We start from the raw sequence: 23,261 nt of genomic DNA, 5'->3' as shown, positions 1-23,261 counted from the left end.
TACCATGACTGGTGGTTCTGAGGTGTGAGGGTGGGAGGTGTCAGTGTCCTGGAACCACAGACTCATGAGCCAGGGGAAAGGGTAGTTCGGAAAATGAATCCATGGAACCAGAGAAGTAGGCGGGGGAGATGAATACTGAGAGCACATATTCAAAAACCCCCAAATTACGGATATGCACTATTTTGGGGGGGGGTGTTTTGGGACTTCCTCCATATGACTATAGCTGTTAAACTGTAAAATCTAGTACTAGTACATCTTTCCCATATCTGGATAGACACCACGCGTAGGGGGCAATATCCTTACATTTCAGCGTTTTTAACTCTTTCCCTTAAGTTGGACTGAGTCAATGAAGATGCTACAGAAGAAGCAGATAAACACTTGAAAGTATTAATATAGTAAAATTTTAAATTTTAGTGCCCTCTTTAGGCAAAGTAGTTAAGAGCTCTTTCAATAATCCATTTTTAATTGTGACCACACCCCGTGTAGGTGACATGAGTATTACCGTCTTGCCCTTGCAGTTGGGGAAATCGAGGCTTGACTCCCCTCCATTCAGCTCTTCGATCGATTTAGGAAGAGTGCTGGGTGCCTGACCTCGGAGGGTCGCCTCCCTCCTCCGCGGCGCCTTTCAGAATCCGTCCGTCCTTCGGCGTCGCAGGAGAGCAGCTCCGGATCCTCTGCAGCCTCGGGATTCGTCCTACGCCCAGCTGCACCCGCCCCACTCTCCCTCACCTTCCTCAGGAAGGTCCAGCTGGCCAAGGTCTGGCTGTGTCTCCGGTCCTCTCCCAGCCACCCTTCTCTAGTCCCCGACGTGCAAGAGGCCCCCAGCCAAGCGCCCAGCTGGGAGGTGAGGGCAGATGCTGCCGAGGCGTCCAGCGGGAGAGGCGCCAGCGCCGCCGGAGGTGAGCCGGTCGGACCCTTCGCCCTCCGAGGGTGGGGAGGCAGGGGTTGGGGCGGTTGTCGGGCCCGCCGGGCCGGAGGATGGTGGCAGCGGGAGGGAGGCCGGGAGAACCGGCAGGGAGCGGCGAGAGAGTGAGACGAAGGCTGGCGGCGCGCTGCTCTCGGGAGACGCCTGGAGAGCCAGCGGCGGCGAGCCGGGCGCTGCGGAGCCGCTCGGGTACGCGCTGCGCCAGGGCCGCCGATCTCCGCTGAGAACCTCGAGGCGCCCGGACCCCCGGCGCTCTCCCGAGCGCTGGCGGGAGACATGGCTTCGCGCGTCCCCGCCGCCGCCGCCGCCGCCGCCGCCGCTGCTGAGTCGACACAATCGGCGGGTCGCGCGGGGGGCGCGGCGTAACCCAGGGGTGGGCGGCGGCGCGGAGCTGCCTGAGTAGCGCCGAGTGTCGTGGGGAGCGAAGGAAGATGCCAGCACAAAGGCAAGCGCAGACCCAGTCCGCTGCGGAGGGCGGCGGGAAGAGCCGCTGAGGGGCGCGCCGGTCGCGCTCGGCTGCTGCGCCGTGTGTCTCTTGTCGCTGCCTCCGGTCGCGGGGTCGGGACGGCAGCGCACTGTCCCTTGGCCCTTTGGCACCGGCCGCCGCAGCCGGGAGCTGCAGGCGACGCGCAGCGGCGTTCCCGGCCGCCAGCTTTCCCCGCGGCGCGAGCGGACGGGCCGGAGGGCACCGGGGCTGCGGGTCCGGTCGACTGCGGGGAAGCCTTCCCGCCCCGCGGCCCCATCCCTGTCTGCGGAGCCCCCGGGTGAGTGCGTGGCCAGCGCCTGGCCCTCGCCCCGCAGGTACCGGACATCGGGAGGTGGCTTTGTTTTCCTCCCTTGCTCTCCAACGCGGTCATTCATTTGACATTTTGACTTCCGCTGCCCTAAAACGTGGGTGAGGACGTGTCTCATGGTTTGGTTATAACGGGGAGCTGAGACTTTTGGGTCATTTGAGCATCACTTGAGGAAGCGGAGGCTTCATTTCCTTTCTGACTTGAAATGTGTTGGGAACATCCTCCGCTGGGGCTTGGGGCCTGGAGGAAACTGGGGCTGCAGATTTAGACGTAGACGTCTACTAGGACGTGCAACTGCAGAGGGCTGGCTCTTCCGTGCCGTGTCTTATTCTCTGTTAGCGGTGCTCAAGTGCTTTTCCTTGATACTTATTATTAGCTTTAGGGACATCTTTGCAGGCACGTTTATTTCCTTTAGAGTTGGAAGTCTTTGGAGGCAATGCAGAGAGCTCACAGAATTACAAACGATCAATAGATCTTAAACTTGGAGAAGGCAGGCATCGATGATCGTCTTAGATAGAGGTGGACGGTAGGCAAACCTCCAGGGAGTCTTTAGCCTTTCGAGTATGTTTCTGTTTTCACTGTTCTGGAGTCAAGCAAACTTGGAATGCTCATTGTCAAAGTGTGAAACTTGTCTTTTCTCGAGTAGCTTTCTATACTTGGTCATTTAGAGAAAGATTTTAACGTAATTAGTAGAGTCCTCCAGTAGACCTGGTGAAATTTAACGTATTCGCTTGTCTTACAAGTATGGTTTTCTTTTTACTATTTCTCCTATTCCCTCAAGAGCTCATTTCTTCTTTGCCTAGAGAGAGCTCCACCTCCCCCACTGCCTGGGTGGCTGTGTGTTCTGAGAGGTTGTCTTTAAACAGACACATTACCTATAAACAAAGGAGGATCAGTTATTAGGCTTACCTTTGGAGTTATTGAAGCAAGAGGCCTAATTTGGATGGGGATATTATTAATGGTGTGAAAATCTGGAGGCTGCTAATCTGTTTGGACATCAGAAGATTCCTGCAGGGATTGTTTATATAGTGTGGAAGACAGATGGTATCCCTAGCAGACAAGAGAAGCCCAGAATAAAGGGTCATTGTGTTCCTCAGAAATTATCCACTACACTGTTGGGAGGTGGAGTAGGGTGGGGTAGAGGGTGGGGAAGACATAATTTTGATCTGTCAAAGGAGGCATTATAACCTTACCATCCAGCAGCCCAACTAGTTAAATTTCTTCGTACATTTAAAAAGTCGCAATTAACCTATTTGTTTTGATAATTTCTTTGGCACATTTTGGCCTCATTTGTGGTTATGTGAATCAGTTTAAACAGTTATATTAACAAAAATGTCTTTGAATTTAATATTATCATACCACTCATGGGGGGAAAACAGTCATGACTTTCTTAGCTGTTGTTCATTTCAACAAATGGCTCTTTAGATGCATAGTGTCTCCCAGCTGAAAGGACTTTAGCGCAACTGTGTTAATTCAAAAGGAGTTTCTTCCACCATCTCCACGACAGGTGGTTCCCTAACTCCCAGCATCCCCCTTCCCCCCAACCATTGCCTCCAGCACAGCATTGAGAAGCTTTTGGCAATGAATCTTTATGAATGACTGTGGAGTCAGTGAAGATATCAGTCATTCAGAACATCTGAGATAAGCCAGCTGGAGCTTTTCTGCTCCTTCCACCATGGTAGATTGTTTATGTGCTGCAAATTGCAACTAGATTATAAAATTGGTCTTTCCCCTCTGATGTGAGGGAAAAGACTTCAGTAAACTAATATTCACCAGCCACAGGACAAAATGTAATGAAGAACAAGAGCAATGTTTGACCCCTCTGAACAGGAAGTATGGAGTGAAAGTAAGCATTGGCTCTGTTTAACTTGGGCAATATGATCGGGAGAAAAACATATTTTCTTACTCTTAAAGACTTTTGCACCACTGATCTCAGCAAAAGGCAAAGAAACTAAAATTGTTACCTGTAGTTGAAGACAGATGCTATAGCCTTTTTTCTGGATGATTGTATTTTGCAGGAGAGGTGGCTTTGGGGCTCTGTCCAGTTTCAGTGTGTGCTCTGGCATACAATGAAAGGATCTAACATTCAAAAGACTTGTTAAGTCTGTGCCTGGTGCCTGTGTACCCTCTTACCAGGTTGCTGTCTCTCTTGTGAAGTGTTTCTTTAAGAGAAACCTGAGGTTGCAGGCTTGGGGCTTGCTGTGGACTTGGCCTGGATCCACATTCTAATGTGTTACTGCCTGCTTTCTTCGGTAAAAATGGAACCAGTTTTGCATGGTGTGCTGGATAGGGAAATTTCCAGCTCCAATGTAGAAAGACAGGCCTGGCATGAAAGAGAGAGGACTGTATTTGAATTTTGGTTGACCTAACAGAGGCAGAGGCTGCTTGTTTACATTTAGGATGCCTTTTGTATGGGGATATAAATGAGAGATTACAAGGGTATAGTCATTTGATGTGCTAAAGAACCTTAACTATTTACTTTTCTACCCTTTCCTGACCTCATTTTTTGAGTCTTGCTTTATGTCAAGTCTTTTATTGCCAAATGCAAAGATAAGAAAGATAAAATAATATGCATATGTGGAAAAAAACAACAAGGAAGATAGAATAATAAGTTAATTGATTGCTTGTCATCTATTTATAGATTAGGAAATAAAGTTATATCCTTAAGTTGTTAACTGTCTAGCACGGCTCTGTGTTATTATTGTCTCCAAGAATGGTAAGAATGAACACTTGCCCATTTACCTGGGGCCTGACACAAATAGGGACAGCTTGTGTGACTCATGAGAGCAGCTTCAGCAAAACCTGTTTGTAGACCTGATGGATGCATGGCTCTAGCAGATATGAATGCAAATTTCAGGATCTAGTGTTGGGTTCAGTTCTTGGATACTTACTGAGAGTTCAGAACATAAGTATTGTAAAGACTTGACTCCACATTCTCCTAGTTTCTAAGCTCTAGGCCACAAGGATAATAGAAGAGCCTTTGTTTACTGTCTTTTTTTTCTGATTCCAGTCTTGGGTTTGAGTCTCAGCTTTTCATGTAGAGGGGCTTGCAGAGGAGAACTTGTTGAGTCTGCTCAGCAGGTGAAAATTCTCATAGGGGGTCGAGATTGTGCAGGTGACCTGGCGGAGGTTCGAGTTCCAAAGCTAGAGGTACCAAGCTTATGACACCAATTTCTGCAACAATTGCTGTGCTCCTTTGCTAAAGAATCACCTCTTTCTAATAGTTCAATTGCAGTGGTGGCCAGGAGGTGTAACAATTAATTATGGCTGTCACCTTTTCCATACCCACTCCGTTAAAATCCTCAGAGCTTTGTCAGCATGCCTGAATAAGAAGAAATTTATGTTTTTTCTTTATATTGGGCTGGCCCATGGCTCTAGTAGTGCTTAGTTGTCTTTAACTTCATTCAAAAACAATTTTGTTAGATTGTATTGTGACAGCTGTCATATCAGCATGCATTAGAAAAAACTTAACAAAACTGAATTTTTGTGTAGCCATTTTAATATTGAAGATGGAAGAATATATGCAACATTTTGGCATATAATGCTTTATTATTTCAAGAAAGGTAAAAGTGCGATTGAAACACACACAAAAGAAGGTGCTGTGACTGATCAAATGTGTCAAAATTGGTTTGTGAAGTATCTTGGTACTATTGACATGTTGGCCAAATAATTCTTTGCTGTGGGGCTGTCTTATGCATTGGAAGATGTTTAATAGTACCCCTGGCCTCTACCCACTAGAAGCCAATAGAGGGAGATAGTCGGCATACTCAAAATATCCAAATCAATAAACTTATTGGTGAAAATGCAAAATTTGTCATATTTTATGGAAAAAAACTAAGCAGACTTTTTGGCCAACCCAATATGCAGGATGACTATATAATTGTGTTTTTTTTGTTTTGTTTTGTTTTTTGTTTTTTTGTCTAGACAAGGACATTTTTTGAGAGTAAAAGGGAACATTAACTGGAAGGAATACCAGATCAAGAGCTATAAATAGGGCTTTCCCAGGAAATCCATGAAGTATGGTTGTCTTTACTATGATCCAAGTCATTAGCTTTTATATGAAGAGTACCCATATAATAGAAGAATGTCCTTAGTTTCTAGATTTGTTCATGAGGTGTGTTTCTGTGTGTGCATGCACATATGTGTATATGTATATGTTTACACAAACATTGATCATATATCTTTAGATAGGTATATTATGCTGAAATTAACTAGTTAAGAGGGCCAAGTCATTTGGAAAATTGTGGCTTTCATCATCTCTTTCATAGGTTGACTTTTTAACTAAAGTCTCTGCATCTGGCCTTTCCAAACTTTAATTCATTTTCTCAGCTGTGTAGTCGTGGTACCGATTTGTTGCTATAATCCTCTTACTTAAAAGCCTTTGATAGCTCTCCATTTTCTGTTTAATTCCCACAGACAATTTGGTGGTTAGAAAGAAAAAGCAATAAAAAAATTCATTCATTCATTCATTCATTCATTCCATTACTATTTATTGAGCAACTTTCATGAGTCAGTCTCTGATCTAGGTGCTGGGGATATATCAATGAATAAAACAAAGATCCCTGCCCTTGTGAAGTTTTCTTCTATTGGGAATGGAGAGGTGGGAGTGGGAGACAGATGATGAATCAAATAAATAAGTTAATTATATAGCATGCTAGAAGGAGGTAAGTGTTTTGAAAGAAAGAGAAAGTAGAACAAGATAAATATGGTTGAGTAGCCTTCATGGTGAAAGAGACCTTAACAAAGACTGCACAGGAGGTGAGAGAGGTTACTCACGCAGATGCCTGAGGGGAAGTGTTCCAGGCAGAGGGAACAGCCACTGCCAAGGCCCAAAGGTGAGAATGTGTTTGGATGTATTCAAAGATTAGCAAGAAGACCAGTGTGATGAGGTGGGATGACCAGGGGGAGTTGGAAATGACATCAGAAAGGTGTTATAGGAGTGACAGAGAATGTAGGACTATGGGATATGAGAACAGTTATGATTTTAGTGGAAATCCCATTATGTTCTTTAAACTCATAATATTAAACATTTTGTTTGCACTATGAAAACCGCACTGATCAGTGTAGCTTACATTACATGTGGTGCACTTGATTAATATACTTTTTATGTCATTTGCTTATTGTTTATTTGTTAAAATACCATGTTTTGTTGCTGGTGGTCTTAAACTGTATCCCCATTTTACAAAAATTGATAGATTAGTGACTTAAAAGCAGTTCACTGAAGAATGAACATAGTGATGAAAATAGTGTTGTAAGTGGTACAGTTCAGTATGTCATAAACATACTTGGAGAACTGAATTTACTGCAAATATAAATGTGAATCTCTATGTATAAAATCAAGGGAATCCGTGGAAGTGATGATTTGAAAACAGTAGCTGAAAATGAAAAGTACAAATAGAAGAATGATGATGACTATCTCAAAACTGTTTACTATAGGGCTTACCATCCATTTGCTCCTCAGCCCCAGTCATTGCCTGTTATAAAACTTTGTCTAATAGTGGCATGAAGCCATGGATATTTTGGTGTCATTTTCAAACAAAGCACAGTGGCTTCTCTGTTACGCTCTTGAAGTTTTCCAGGACAAGCACACAATAAAGCTTTCCATTACAAAATTAATGTATTGTATTGCTAAAGGTAGGTGAGAGACTAAAGCCATAGTAGTCTCATTAAAGGATCCTTGTAGCAAAAATAAGAAAAAGTCATATTGAAGAGACACTTGGAAAATCATCTGGAAAGCTAAAGACAGACAATATCTTTAGAGAGAAACTAGAAGTTATTGACAGAATTCCTTTGTCAAATGACAAGGTTGGCTGTTGCATAATATCAGTGAAGTAAGAGTGTGAAAGAGCGATTACTATCAAGTACATGCCAGCAGATATTTCACTTTATGGTTAGATGAAACCACCAATGTCATGTAGAGAATGAAGGGCTCTTGGCATTTGGTCAGTGAGGAGTGCTTAGTGTTACTTTGTTCATTTATCACTGAAAGCACGCGCTATAAGGAAAGAGATTTTTCTTTTTGTTAACCATTACTATGAAACTGGAGAAGTTGCTCAGGGGCAGGACTGACAGAGGACTAGTTTCATGTTCAGATAAGAGGGTGATGGCTTTGTGAAGGAAAGACTTGTACCTAGAAGCCAATCCACATGCTGCTCCATTCACCAAGAAAATAGTGCCTTCTGATCTTGAGGAAATACTAACTAAAGAGTGAACTAGATACAGTCAAATTGTGGTCCCTGAGCATATGAGTGTACAAAGTGATGGGCAGGGAGTATAACACTTCTCCATGCAGACGTATACTGGCTGTTTAGGGAATTGCGCTCATATAATATTTTATCTGTGGACTAAGAAAAATGTTTCTTCACATCAATGATTAGAACAGTTTCTCATATCAAGTGGCATACCTCAGTAATATACTCCACCCAAAGTGAAGCATGTCAAGGACAAGGAGGGAAGGAAAACCTGTTAGCAAAACATTCTGCCATAACAACAATAAATTTTTTAAAAAATGCAAAAAACCACAAAAACATTCTGCCACAATCTTAGCAGTAAGAATATTCTTTTGTTGAGAGTTGGAGGTCTACATTCACCATAATGGGTTAAGGTGGTAATATTTTCAGTAATGGACAATCTTTTATATAAGTATATTACTTCTGCGACCCATTGGCAGGATAAGAGCACAAAGAAATAGAACTTAGACCAAAAAATTTGATGGGGAGAGGGGGCCAGTGTATACTTGGTATTTGAGAACATATAGAGAACCATGGTAGGAGGAACCTAGGTTTTTAGGATTTTGCTTAAGATGCTGGCTGACTGGCAGGGGGTACAGGTAGAAAGAGGTGGAAAATTCTGACACTTGGACATGACCTTTCTTATACGTTTTCCTTAGGCTTGACTTTATGTCAGACAAATGGACTTGATACTCAAAGGTTTTCAGGACATGATCTGTATTGCCTCTGACCTAACCTAGAAAACATAAATGATCTCTAGTGCTCTTGGATTCTCTTTGCATAGGCCTCCCTCCCTGTCTTTACCCCTCCTTTCCTCTTTCTGTTCTTTTGTTCTTCTTTAAGCCATTGAGTTGAGAAGAGACTTCGAGTGCTCACTTCTTTTATCTCCATGTCTGTAGGCAGCTATAGGTGCTATCCAGGGAGGCTTCTAGGGGAGGCAAACTCTGTTTCCTGCTCAGCTAACCCACTGCAATTTATTGTATTTGGAGATAACACATATTTAAATTTAAACCCTCATTCTTCAATAAAGATCAATTTTCTTTTATTTTTTAAACTTAAATAAAGATGGAGTTATTGTCTTTAGTTTAATAACTTTTCTATAGTGATGTCCATTATTAACTCCTAGGACAGAAGCCACTCATGCATTATTTTTTGAAAAAACATGGAAAGCCTTATATGTACCAGGCTTTATGTTAAGTGATAGGTATAAAAGAAGTTAATAACTAGACATGGCCCTGCCTGAATTAAACAGAGAAACTAGTAGGAAGCAGGCAACAAGGACATGATAAAGAAATGTATAATTGCTAAGGAAATGTGGCAAAAATGTTTATATTTGTTAAATCTGGGTGATGGTCTTTTGGCTTCTATTACATTAACCCCTGAACTATATAAACTTATGGATGTATTTTTGAAATATTTCATGGTTGAAAAACCACAGTTGGAATGTGTTAAGTCCTCTGTAGACGGGGACATTGATAGAGAATGGAGTGTAACTGAAAACTTCCTTTAGGTGGGGTGGTCAGAGAAGACCTGAAGTGTAATTCATCACTTGCCTATATGAGAGGGATGAAGAGAATTTGGGCAGGGTTCAGAGAGGAATCACAAAGATGATTGATGACAGAATTGGACATAATTCCTATGAGAACAGTCTCAAAGAACCTGGGGTGCTGAGCAGCAGTAGAAATTTTAGGTTGTTTTCTCCAGTTTATAGAGACTTTTAACACATCCACATTTTCTTCACTCATTTCCCATGGAACAGAGCAGGCAAGGCAAGTGATTCAAGTTAGAATTATGAGTTACAGAAAAATTCAAATTCTGTTCTGCATTTGAGGAAAAATTGGCAAGGACCTGAGAGTCAAACTAGTGTGGCCTTCTTGTGAAGAAATATCTCTTTAATGTTCTCAACAGGTGATCATCAGGTTCGTAGGAGATCGGTTCTATGCTTCCTGCACTGAGAATGGGGTTGTGGTGAGTGGGGGACTCTGGTTTACTTTAACCAGGCAGGTCTTCTCCTGGATTCAGCTCTGCCTCAGTACTTGAACCAAAGGAAGCACTTCTCACTGGAATGCCCACCAATTCTACTTACTCATCCAGGCTCCATAGCTCCATTGTCGTTCCTATATACAATTAAGAGACAGTAGTTCTCATAATCTTTTCCCCATCTTATCATTCTGAAGTTTATGACATTCCTAAAAGTAAATGCGACTCCCTTTGTTAGTGATTGACAGTAAAGTGGGGATAGAGTACCATAATTTGGGGACGGGTAGAGGGAAGTGTGTTTGATTCGACATTTTCCCACACTTACACCCTTCATGCTGGTATGGCACCGTGCTTGGGAATCACTATTTTGTAGCCGTTAAGGTCTGCTGCTTTAGGGGGTACACTACTTATCTTGTTTCCTGTTAGTCTTTTTGCCAACTAAGTACTCTGAATATATGGAAACTTGGCCAATCCCTCTGTATAATACCCAGAGCGAATATACAATAATCAACGCCTAATGGCTGAAGGAAGCATCTGTTTCTTATAGATCATTATAAAAAGCTATTATTTATATGTCAGATATTAAGTTGGCACAGATGCTAAACGATTAACATTTTCATAGTTTTAAAATGGCAGAAAGTCAAGTCTTGGAGGTCTCATTCATTTAGATAATTCTCATCTCAGAAACCTCACTCTTCTTTTGTAAGGTTTCCAACTTCTTGCTATTCAAAGTGTAGTGCACATTACCAGCGGCATCTGCACCACCTGGGAGCTTGTTAGAAATGCAGACTGTCAGGCCCCATGCCAGACTTACTGAATCGGAATTCTCATTTTAACAAGACCCCCAGATGTGTCATATGCACAGTAGTTTGAGAAACAGTTTTAATCAGAATTCAGGAATTTAGGAGCATCATTTATCTTCAAAGTAATCTGGAAATGTAGATTTCATAGGTCTATGGATGAGATCCTCAGTGCTTTCTGTCTCGTGGCCTGGAATTATGCCATTTCTTGGAGGAGGTTGCAGGGCCGGAAGTGCCTCTGCAAGAGTGCCCTAGAATAATTGAGTAAGTGGGTGATGCTTAGATGTTAGACGAGATGGTAATTATAAGAAGGTGAAGTGGTTGTTGGAGGGAGCAGCTAGGAGAGCGTGGCAAAGGTAGAGGACATGGCCATGCATCCTAAGACTAAAGCTAAGGAAGGAGGTCCTCCTTTATTATTGGAAACAAGTTCTAACTCTCAAGACTTGGACTCAGCTCCAATCCAAACCCTCCTGAGGCAGCAGGTCATACATGAAAGCAGCTGGATGTGCTGTGTGGAAACCTTGTGAAGTGGTGAGGATCATTGGAAGGCATTCTTTATCAGAGGGCAAAGGTGTGTCACCACTCAGCTCACCCAGTTGTTGCCACATGGGAACTGGGGTCCAGCATGGCCAAATCTTTAGATTGTTCAAATGAAGCTAAATATGTAAGTTTGTGTGTAAAACATCTCTTGATTTCATATGTTGGTAATTAATGTGTTAGAACAGTTCAGGCCAAACAAAATTCATATGTTGCCTGTATCTATTTTGCAACCCCTGTTGTGGAGCAAGAAAACATATGAGGTAGCGTGACTACCTGGCTTTCTTAGTGTAGGGCAACTAACATGAGTAGAAGTATGTTGGTCCTGGTAGGGACCATTTTTGATTTTTACTAAGTAAAAGAAATAAAAAGTCATAAGCAAAGGGAGCTGCAGTTAATTTGATGACTTGACTTAAAAAATATATAAGGTCTATCTGGAAAAAGTCCAGCCACTGTTAATATAATGAGATTGGTTTGCACGCCATTGATGTGACCTGGCAGCCAAGGAGAGTGGCATGTATGAACAATGACGACTTCACTGTACTAATCATTGGGGGCAGTAGACACCATTGAGTGAGCATGTGTACTGTGTGGCTGTCTCATTCAAAATGACTGAATGAGTAGAAAAAATGAATCAGCATCAAATTTTGCGTTAAGCTTGAACATTCCTCTGTGGAAATTATTTGGATGATTCAGAAGGCTGAAGCTATGGGCAACTGGTGATAGGCAGCTTCATCGTGATAACGCATTCCCTCATGCATCACAGTTCTGGCAGAGATTTTTTGTGAAACATCAAATCACCCAGGTGACTCAGTCCCCCTACAGCCCAGATTTGGCACCCTGTGACTTAGGGCTTTTCCCAAAACTAAAATTACCATTGAAAGGGAAGAGATTTCAGACTGTTGAAGAGGTTCAGGAAAATATGATGGGGCAGCTGATGGCAATTGAGAGAACTGTGTGAGTTCCCAAGGTGCCTACTTTGAAGGGAACTGAGGCATCATTGTCCAAGGTACAATGTTTCTTGTATCTTGTATCTTCTTCGATTAATGTCTCTTTTTCATATTACATGGCTGGGTGCTTTCTGGACAAACCTCATCGTATAGCTGAAGAACCTCAGGGTTTGAAGGAGTTTAGCTGCCTAAAGCAATAAAATTTAGGTCCTGTAAAATCTGAAAGGGAAGTAAGCATAGGGTTGGGATGATGGTAGGAAATGGAGACATGGAAATTACTTGGCACCCCCAAACTAGGAATACACACTGTAACAGGGGTAGCCAGGGCTGAGAGGCTAGACCACAACTTGGACCTTGTGCTGGGAGTGAAGTGTGACTGGAGATAGAATTTAAGTCAATTTATATTTAGCATCCAATTGTTGATTTGGAATGCTGCTAACATTTAAAGTTTGTTGGAATTGGGTTTTTTATTTTGGTTTGTTATGTTAAAATTAACATTTTATATATTTTGAGAATAGAAACTAGGGGAAGGAATCACAATTCTTTCCAAAGGCTTATTATTGATTATATTTCTTGTTAAAAACAGAATTTCTCATGAGTCAGGACTATTGATTATTTGTCTTTGCATCCCCAGCATCTAGCACAGTCGGTGTCAGGGAATGTTTGTTGACCTGAAGTGATTCTAAGACAAAATATAACTTATTTTATCTTTTGGGAAGTCATTCTGCAGGTATTTTTTTTCCCTTACTGATTTAAAAAATAACAGCTTTATTCAGATTTTAATACCATGAAATTCACCATTTTAAAGTATATAATTCATTGGGATTCAATATATTTACAAAGTTGTGCAACCATCACCACTATGTTATTCCAGAACGTTTTTCATCACCCTCAACAGAAATCAGTATTCATTAGTAGTCACTCCCCCAGACCATGACCACTACTCTGCTTTCTTTCTCCATAGACTTTCCTATTCTAGACATTTCATATTAGTAGAATTATGTAATATGGAGTCTTTTGTGACTTAGTATCTTTCACTTATGTTTTCAAAGTTGACACACGTTGTAGCATGTATCAGTACAGTAGTCCGTCTCTATATTGCTGTTCACTTATCGTGGCCTCACTGTATCACGGGATTTTTAAAAAATTATATTTAATTGTTTATTGTGGAGTTTTCACTATATCACGGGATTTTGTGGTACTGTTTACGCATGTTAAAGTTATGTAGGTTTAAGAGTGTAGAATAAATGTAAGGTTCCTACTTCGTGGGCGGGGTCTAGAATGTAATGCCTGCGATAAGTGAGGGAATACTGTACTCCATTCTTTTTTCTAGCCAAGTAAAATTATATTGCATGGATATACCACATTTTGTTTACCTGTTCATCTGTTGATGAACATTTGAGGTGTTCTCAGTTTTTGGCTGTTATGAATAATTCTGCTGTGAGCATTTATGTAAAAGTTTTTGTGTGGATATATGTTTTAATTTCTCTTGGGTATACACCTTGGAGTAGAATTGCTGGGTCATATGCTAACTGTACATTTATCATTTTGGGGTTCTGCCAAACAGTTTTCCAAAGTGAGTGTGACCATTTTACATTCAATCAGCTAAAGGTTCCAGTTTCTTTATATCCTCGCCAACACTTGTTATTGGTTTTCCTTTTTGATGATTTTAGCCATCCCAGTGGATGTGAAGTGGTATTTCATTGTGGTTTTATTTTGCTTTTCCCTAAGGACTAATAATGTTGAGCATCTTTTTCTGTGCTTATTGGCTATTTGTATATATTCTTTCAAGAAATGTCTACTCAAATTCCTTGCTAATTTTAAAATAGAGTTATTTGCTCTGGCTGGTGTGGCTCAGTTGGTTGGAGCAGATGGAATGGTCATGGGTTTGATTCCCAGTCAGGGCACATACTCAGGTTGTGGGTTCGGTCCCCCAGAGTTGGGGCATGTGTGAGAAGGCACCCGTTGGCTTCTGTACCCCCTTTCTTCTCTCTCTAAAAAGCAATAAAAAGAAGAATGACCTTGGGTGAGGATTAAAAAAATAAAATAGTTATTTATCTAATTATTTTTATATTGTACAAATTTTTTTAATTCTGTATACTAGACACTTATGAGATATATGAATTCAAAAATCTTTTCTATTCTGTGGATTGTCTTTTCACTTTCTTGATAGTATCACTTGAAGCTACTAAAGTTTGTAATTGTCATGAAGTTTAATTACATATATATATATATATATATATATATATATATATATATATGTTTTCATTTTTGTGCATTCGGTGTCATTACCTATCCTTGTTGATCTTCTAATTGTTTTATCCATTATGGAAAGTGGAGTAGTGACATGAATGACATCTCCAACTATTGTTGTTAAATTGTCTATTTCTCCTTTTAGCTGTTAGTTTTTACTAATGTATTTTGCAGCCTTATTGTTATGTACACATATGTTTATAATCATTATGTATTTCTATTGAATTTACCCTGTTTTGCTACAAAATATTTTTCTTTCTCTCTAGTAACAATTCCCTCCCACCCAAAGTCTATTTTGTCTGATATTAGTATTCCCACTCCAATTCTTTTTTGGTTATATTTGTATGGTAAATATTTATATCCTTTTACTTTCATCCTTTTTCATCTCTGAATCTAAAGTGTCTCTTTTATATAGCATGTAGTTGTATCATTTAAAATACGTGTAAGTATTCTGACAATCTGTGTTTTTTTAATGGAGAGTTTATTTATATTTAATTTAATTACTGATAATCATGTAGATATATGTTTGCCTTCTTGCTATTGGTTTCCTATAGATCTTAATGTTTTTAAACTTCCCAATTCCTTTACTACTGTCTTGTCTTGTGTTCAATATCTATTTTCTAGTGTATCATTTGAGTTCTCTTGTTGTTCCTTTTTGGGAGAAGAAAATTTTTATAGGCCTTTATTTCATCATTCCTGATGATATTGTGATAAATATATTTTTTTGAGTTCTTCGTGGTTGCTCTGGGGATTACAATAACTTCTTAATGTAAAACAATCTAGTTCAGATGAATATCAGCTTAATTTCAAAAGTATATAAAAATTTTACTCTGATATAACTTCATTCATCATTTTATACAGTATAAGCCTATCACTACACTTTTATAGTTATTACCGTATGAAGTTGTCTTTTAAATCAGATAACAGAAAATGATTATAAACAACAATACCTTTATATGTCTTTTACATTTAACTGTGTAGTTAGCTTTAGTGATTCTTTTTATTTCTTTGTGTGGATTTGAGTTAATGTTTGGTGTTTTTTATTTCAGCCTCAAGTACTCCCTTTAGTATATCTTGTAGGAATAGCTGCTCTCAAGTTTTGCTTATATTAGAATGTTTTAATTTTGTCTTCATTTTTGGAGGGTAATTTTATGGATATAGAAGTCTTGGTGGACTATGTTTTTTTTTTTTTTTTTTCATTTCAGTGCTTTCACTATCTTATTCTCCTGCCCTCTGGCCCTCATAGTGTCTGATGAGAAATAAACTGTTAATTTCACTGAAAATTTCGTGTATGCGATGAGACTTCTTTTTTTTTTTTTTTCTGTCTACATTCAAGTTTTTTCCTATATACTTTGAGATTTTGACTATGGTGTGTTGTGGTGTGTGTTCTTTTCAGTATATCCTACTTTGAGTTTGTTCAGCTTCTTGAATGTATAGATTAATATTTTCATCAAATTTGGGAAGTTTCTGGCCATTATTTCTTTAAATATTTTTTTCTGTCCCTTTTCTCTCCTGGGACTCCCAGTATATATGTACTGTACAGTTGCTGGTGTCCCACAGATCTCTGAGACTCTTAAATTTTCATCATGATCATCATCATCACTTTGTTCCTAAAACTGGATAATCTCAATTGGCATATCTTCAGGTTCACTGATTCTTTCTTTGGCCTATTTAAATTCAATATTGAATCTCTTCAGTGAATTTTCCTTTTCAGTTAATATACTTCACAACTCCAGAATTTTTTTCTGGTTCTTTTTGACAATAATTAGCTCTGTATTGATATTCTCTGTTTGGTAAAACATTGTCTTTATATTTTTCTTTAATTCTTTAGACATGGTGTTCTTTAGTTATTTGAATATATTTATAATAGATTTCTTAAATCTTGGTCTAGTATACCCCAAACTGGGCATATCAGGGATGTTTCTAAAATTAAAAAAAAAAATTTAAATCACAGTTTACATTCAATATTACTTTGTATTAGTTTCAGGTGTATCGCATAGTGGTTAGACCGTAAGATAGTGTACAAAGTATTCCCCTTGATATTCCAGTACCCATCAACAGTGCACATCCTTTGCCAACACTTGTTTGTAGATTTATTGATGATAGCCATTCTGACAGGTGGAGGTGATATCTCATTGTAGTTTTAATTTGCATTTCTCTGATGATTAGTGACATTGAGAATCTTTTCATATGTCTATTGGCCATCTGTATGTCCTCTTTGTCAGGGACATTATTATTTTTTTTACTATTATAAGAATTTAATGAAATGCTGTATATAAAGTCACTAGTACACTATTGGTTTCGTGACAGTTGTAATTAGCAATAAAGATATATTGTATGTTTGTGATCAAGATGAAAATGAAAGCAAAGTTCTCCAACTGGAGTGGGTGGGAAATCTCTGTCCCAAGGTAAATGCCTCCAAATCCAAACCCAAGGTAGTTTTATGGATTTAAGGAAATTACTTCTAAACTCTTTTTTCAAATATATCAATTTAGTTTAATTAATCTAATACACTTTAACGGGAAGACTTGTGGGTTTGCATTTTCCTGGGATGATTTTAGGTTTGCAAACATCACATAAAAGATGACATTGAACATGATTTATAATTTGCTTGAAATGTATTCATGACCCAGGCACTGAGTTTAACTATACCATGTGTTCTTTTACTACAAACCAAATTAAATCAGTCCAACCTTCCATCTTGTGACGGCAGAGTAAAGATGTATATTTAACTCCAAACTACTGTATTGTAAATGGCTTCAAGATTAAAATGTAGGAAGTGCCAGTATTCCTTCATCAGTAAAACCTCAGCTATAAAGGGCTCAAATTGTGACAATTGGTATGTCTTAATGGATGGAAGGACATTTTCTGTGAACCGTGTAGTACTAGTATACAGGAAGTATAATACAAATGCCGGCAATGTGTCTGGAATGTCTACATTACATTAGAGTCTCTCTACAGGGACATTTTTTGGTTGACTACTTTATTTCCTGTGTATGGGCTATATTTTCTTGTTTATTTGTATGTATTTTAAGTCTTCATTGGAAAGTAGACATTTTAAATAATGTTACCCAGTAACTCTAAATCAGATTTCTCTCCCTCCCCAGGATTTGGTGTTGTGTTCCTTTTAGTTGTTGCTGTTGTTTGTTAGTTTACTGAGTTTTCTGAGTAATTCTGTGAAGCCTATATATTTTTTGTCACTTGAGGCTAGTGAAGCCTCTGCTTGGTTACCTCAGTAGTCAGCTAATGATTTGACAGAGATTTCCTTAAATGCCTTGAAACAATAAATCTTTCAGTTTTTGTCAAGAGGCTCTATGTACATGTTGGGGTACATCTTCCACAATCAGCCAGGTGGTTAATAACTTTGCCTTAGCCTTTACTCCCTGTTGCGCAGAGCCTCAGTGTGAGCCAGAGTGAGAGATTAGGATTGTCTAAGGTATTTCTTGGTGCATGTGGCCATCTACATCCTGAGGACTAGGTCAGAGCTTTTCAAATCTTCTTGGACATCTTCTCTAGATCTTACTTTTAAGTTTTTTTGCTAGCCTCTTTTTTGCTCCATTTGGTACTGCTGCCTGAGGCATCAATACCAAATAATTGCAGATGATTGTTTTCAACACATGCTGTGGGGATAGAGCTTTTCCGATTGAGTGAGCTCTGAGGTAGGTCAAAGAAACACAGGCTCTGAGAATAGGGCCTTTCCAGGATACTGCCAGGTCAAATAGTGACAATTCTGTGGGGTAGGGCCTTTTGGGGAAACTTGTAACCCATTCTGCCCTCTCTAGTGATGACTTGAGAGCTAATTTTCATCGTTACTGTGGCAGTAAGGTTAGAAATAGGAAAAATGAAAATGTTATAAAGCCCATTGTTCATATTAAGACTTAAGTCATTTTTCATGATTAAAATATCTTTGTGATGCTTGTAGCCTTTGTTAATTTTCAGAGTTGTGAAAAAGTTGATTTTGACAATTTTTGTCAATGTTCTATTTGCTTTTATGGAGGAGCAGATTTCTGGAGGTGTTTACTGAGTGATCCTGAAAGTATTTTCCCTTTGTAGTGAATTTTACAACTGTCTGCTACTCTTGTGATGTTACATTTAATCTATCTTTCTTTTCTCTTTCTTTCTTTCTTTCTGTTTTCTTGCTTTTTGTCTTTTAAAAAAGATTTTAAAACATAATTTTATTATCTTTTTTTATCTTTGTTATTTCTGTTTTTCTCATCCCTCCAACAGGTACATACTTAAAAAATCCATGTGTAGATTTAAATTTTTAATTGAGGTTGAATATACATAACATAAAATTTACCAGCCTAATTAATCATTTTTACTTGTACAGCTGAATAATGTTAAGTACATTTACATTTTTTGCAACCAATCTTCAGAATCTTTTTTATCTTGAAAACTACAAGTCTGTACTCATTTATCTACAACTCCCCATTTCTTCCTCCCCCATCTTCTAACAACCACTATTCTACTTTATGTTTTTATGAATTTGACTACTCTATGTATCTCATATAAGTAGAATCATGTAAGAATCATATAGTGTTTGTCTTTCTGTGACTGGTTATTTCACTTAGCAGAATGTCCTCAAGGTTCATCCATCTCGTAGCATGTGCCAGAATTTCCTTCTTTTTTAAGGCCGAAAATATCTGTTGTCTGTATGTACCACATTTTGTTTATTTATCCATTAATAGACACCTGGGTTGCTTCCATCTTTTCATTATAGAGAATAATGCTGCTATGAACATAGGTGTAAAGTATCTATCTGTTTGATATTCTGCTTTAAGTTCTGTTTCTTTTTGCTTTGTATAGAAACATCTGTAGAAATATCCAACTTGTTAGTTTTAAAAATTAGTTTAGTAAACTTAACGAGTTTCTCATATTTTGCTATATAATGCATTATTCATTAGACTCAACTAAGAATTATTTTCCAATTCTTCCCAGACATAGACATTACCTCACTTGTTCTCCCATTTTTGAGTGAGTAAAATTAAAAAAATTTTAAATGACTTGAAACCATATCAGGGGTTTGGAAAAGAGTCAATTACAAAATTAAATGGAATAAAACTGTTCATTATTGTGTTTCATTTTAAAGAAACTATAGGGTGGGAGTTATTGTTGTTCTTTGGAATAAGAAACCAACATAGCATTTCATAGTCTAAATCTCACAGATAAATGAGTAGGCTATTGGGGAAATACATTTAAGGATAGAAAGTAACAGGTTCAGTCATTGTGGTAGCTTTGAGTGGCTATATATATTCTCTGTACATCTTGGGAGCAAACTCAAATAACTGTACTATGTAGGCAGGTAAGATAAATCTATTTGCAAAGCATACCAGGTGAGAATTATGACAAGTTGGACTTCACATACACTTTCTAAAAAGACAGGTGCTACCAGCTTCTGCCAGTTTACTCCTGCAAGATGCTAGATATGCTAGGTTTTCAGGAAAAGTCAGAAATTGAAATTTGTATGTATAATCTCCTTATTTTAAAAAGCAGGCATGTAATTTAAAAGTATAAATAAAACATTGTGCTGCCCACCCAACTAAGTTTGCAAGCCGGATTTATGACTGTAATTGAATTCAAGAAATTTATGAATTCAGAGGTAGCCAGTTTGATAGATACCATGCAACTGGTATGTTTATGATAATCAGAGAAAATGGCAAAAAAAGTGATTATGATAATAGCATTTCTAGTTGGAAAGGTCCATAGGGATCATCTGGTGTATCCATTTCATTTTACATTTAAGGAAACAAGAGTCTACAAAGTTAAATGACTTTACATGTTTACAATCATATCTATTAAGTCATGCAAACTAAGCTAAAGGGTAACAATGCCAGGTTCTCTTTGTTAAAATACATTTGGATCTCCCTTGTGTTCTTTGTAACAGTAACTTAGCTTTATATAGAACTTTTCCATGTGCTTTCATATACGTCATCCCCTGTGATCATTGTAATTGTGAATTATAGATATTATTCTTTTTTAAATAATTTGTTTATTTATTTTCAGAGAGAGGGGAAAGGAGAAAGAGAGGGAGAGAAACATCACTGTGTGGTTGCCTCTCACTAACGCCCCCAACTGGGGACCTGACGTGCAAACTGGTCATGTGCCCTGACTGGGAATCGAACCAGCGACACTTGGCTCGCAGGCCGATGCTCAATCCACTGAGCCACAGCCGCCGGGACTATAGATGTTATTCTTATTTGCCAAAAGAAGAAACTGAGTTCCAAAGAAGTTTTGTGGCTTGCTAAAATTCAGATTCAGTTAGTAACAGGTAGTGTGCCTATTATAATTTCTCCTACAGCCTGAGACGCTTTGAGAGTGGTAATTACATTGGGACAACAGGCACAAATGGGGACAGTCCTTGACAATCTGAGATATAAGGTCACTTAATGATAGAGCTGAAATATGGATCTGGTTTCTTTATTTGTAATGTAAACGTCTTATCATGCATGAAGATAAATAATATGAAAAACGTAAATAAAGGTTTCCTAAGGGAAAAAGTATGTGAGTGCTAACACACCAGAAGGATGAAAATGTAGACAGAAGGCATTTCTTGGGTAACTTTTGGTGTTTATCAAGGCGAAGATGACATTGGACAGAACTTTATTTCTCTACTTTTTCTTAGTTTTTTTTTTTTTTAAATTAAGATGTTGTTTTAGGCTGTTTTCTTCCATTTAACTTTATTCTTAACTTCTAGTCTTTATTTTGCAATAGGTGGGAGTTGGTGAAACCAAGTATTATGAGTTTTTGACTCAGCAGCACTGTCTGAGATAGTTTTAGGAACTAAAGTTTCACATAATAGGAATACAAAAATAACTACCATAACATAGAAGACTTTTACTTAGATGTATATTTGAGGATTATAATGACGTCCCAATTTTTAAAAGAAACATGCAATTGACCTTAAATGAAGTTCTAACAAATTCTTAGCTAAATTTGGAATTGAAAAGATAATGAGAGAGAACAAGTAAAGCAAAATATGCAAAATCTACAGTTAAAACAATTAAACATTTCTAAAGGGTGTCTGAAATGATGTATTGTTTTATTTTTAGATATGGAATATTAAAGTGAAACAAAAGCTTTACTGGATAACTGTGGTATGTAACTTTAAATATATGGTTTCCTCCAACAAATTTTAAGGACATAAAATCTTCCACTTTTCAGTTTCTAAAATGTGAGGTTTTATTTAGTGCTTTCTGTTTAATTCCCATTGAAGGAGGGATGAAATTAATTTAGAAAGAGATTAATTAAGGCGTATCACCACTGATATTTTTATTATAAAGTAAGGAAGCCTCTGACTTTTGCTATAGAACGTAATTAGTTCCTGGATTTCTTTGTGACAATAGCCTATATCAATGTTAATTAATTCTGGTTGAACACCTGAAATTATAGAAATATCCCATTCCTGCACTTTCCATCTACTTTCTTTAGAGCATGTTGTCTGGCTGCCTTCCAGGTGTCTCAGGTGACAGATTTGCCAACTATTTTACTGTGACAGGCAAAGGCCACTGGTTTATGACATTCTTTAGTTAGCAACATTCTTTTTTGTTACCAAGCACCCAATTACTAAGCCAGTGCCTCGTATTTTATATTTAAATAGCACCAGCACCCCAGTTCTGTTACCAACTTAATGATTGGGCATGAGCTGAGCTGGTATAATAGACATTTCCCCAAAGCACAGTGGCCCTAAAAATAGAAGTTTGTTTCTCATATTTTGCCTAATATTTCTCTCTTATTTTTTCCTGAGGTAGTATTTTGGAAAAACTTCAGTCAGTTCTCTCCTCCTGTGAGTTTCCTTTACTTTCTGACACCTGTGGTCGCCAAATGTCGGAGGTTTTTCCACAGCAAGCAATTCTCTGGGACACCAGGTGGGTGTCCTGTAATTTAACTCAACTCTGACACTGTCTACCCACAGATAGTCTCAGATCCCACAAGTTAAGGGCTCAGTCTCACAAAGGCACTGCCTCCTACTTTAGATGCCGGTTGAATGTAGGAGGTTCCCGAGTTACCCACAGCTTCTGTCCTTCTTGGCTAGTGGAGGTTCCCATGATAGAGCTGCCCACAGAACTCAGGGAAGTATGTATGTACCTTTACCAGTGCACTAAAGGATAGGATAAAGGACATAGATGAGCAGTCAGAAGAAGAGATATGTAGGGCGAGGTCTGGGAGGATCCTGAGTGCAGGAGCTTCTGTCCCTGTGGAGTTGGGGTGAGTCACACCCTCCCAGTATGTGGATGTGTTCATTCATCTGGAAACTCGCCAGACCCCATACTATTAGAATTTTTATGAAGGCTTTATCAAGTAGGCATGATAGATGATTCACGCCATTTCAGCCTTGTCTTTTTTTTTTTTTTTTTCTTTGAGAATGGGGCATTGGGAGGAGGGCTGAAAATTCTAAGCTTCTAATCATGGCTTGTTGTTTTGGTGACCAGCCGCCATCCATGAGCCATTCATAAGCCCTCTCAGAGTTGCCTCATTGGAACAAAAGACATTCATATCACCGGGAAATTACAAGGGTTTCAGGAGCTCTTTGTCAGAACGGTGGGCAGAGACCAATATATATTTTTTCTTTGATTTTCTGGTAGACACATAGTCCAGGATGGATAGGCTCATTGGGCACTTTTATTTTGTTTTGTCACCTGCCATCCCTTAGGGTGCTGTCACCATCTGTATGGTTGAGCTGCCTCAGTCCCACATTTGTGTTCCAGCCTGTGAGAAGATAGAAAAGCACATGACGTGGAAAGTGCATGTATCGCTTCTGCTTATCTGATAACTTGAACCACGGGTGCAAACTC

At 38.9% G+C, this 23,261-nt stretch overlaps 1 pseudogene; it reads right to left on the bottom strand.

Moving 5' to 3' along the window:
• Positions 1–452: 452 nt before the first annotated feature.
• On the bottom strand, positions 453–1,782 carry LOC150022436 (uncharacterized; annotated as a pseudogene).
• Positions 1,783–23,261: the final 21,479 nt, after the last annotated feature.

Source organism: Furipterus horrens, unplaced genomic scaffold, assembly GCF_987537825.1.
Source record: "Furipterus horrens unplaced genomic scaffold, mFurHor1.1.pri manual_scaffold_1, whole genome shotgun sequence".
NCBI classification, from domain to species: Eukaryota; Metazoa; Chordata; class Mammalia; order Chiroptera; family Furipteridae; genus Furipterus; species Furipterus horrens.
The sequence above is the reverse complement of the archived record's forward strand: the minus strand, read 5'-3'. Positions and strand labels throughout refer to the sequence as shown.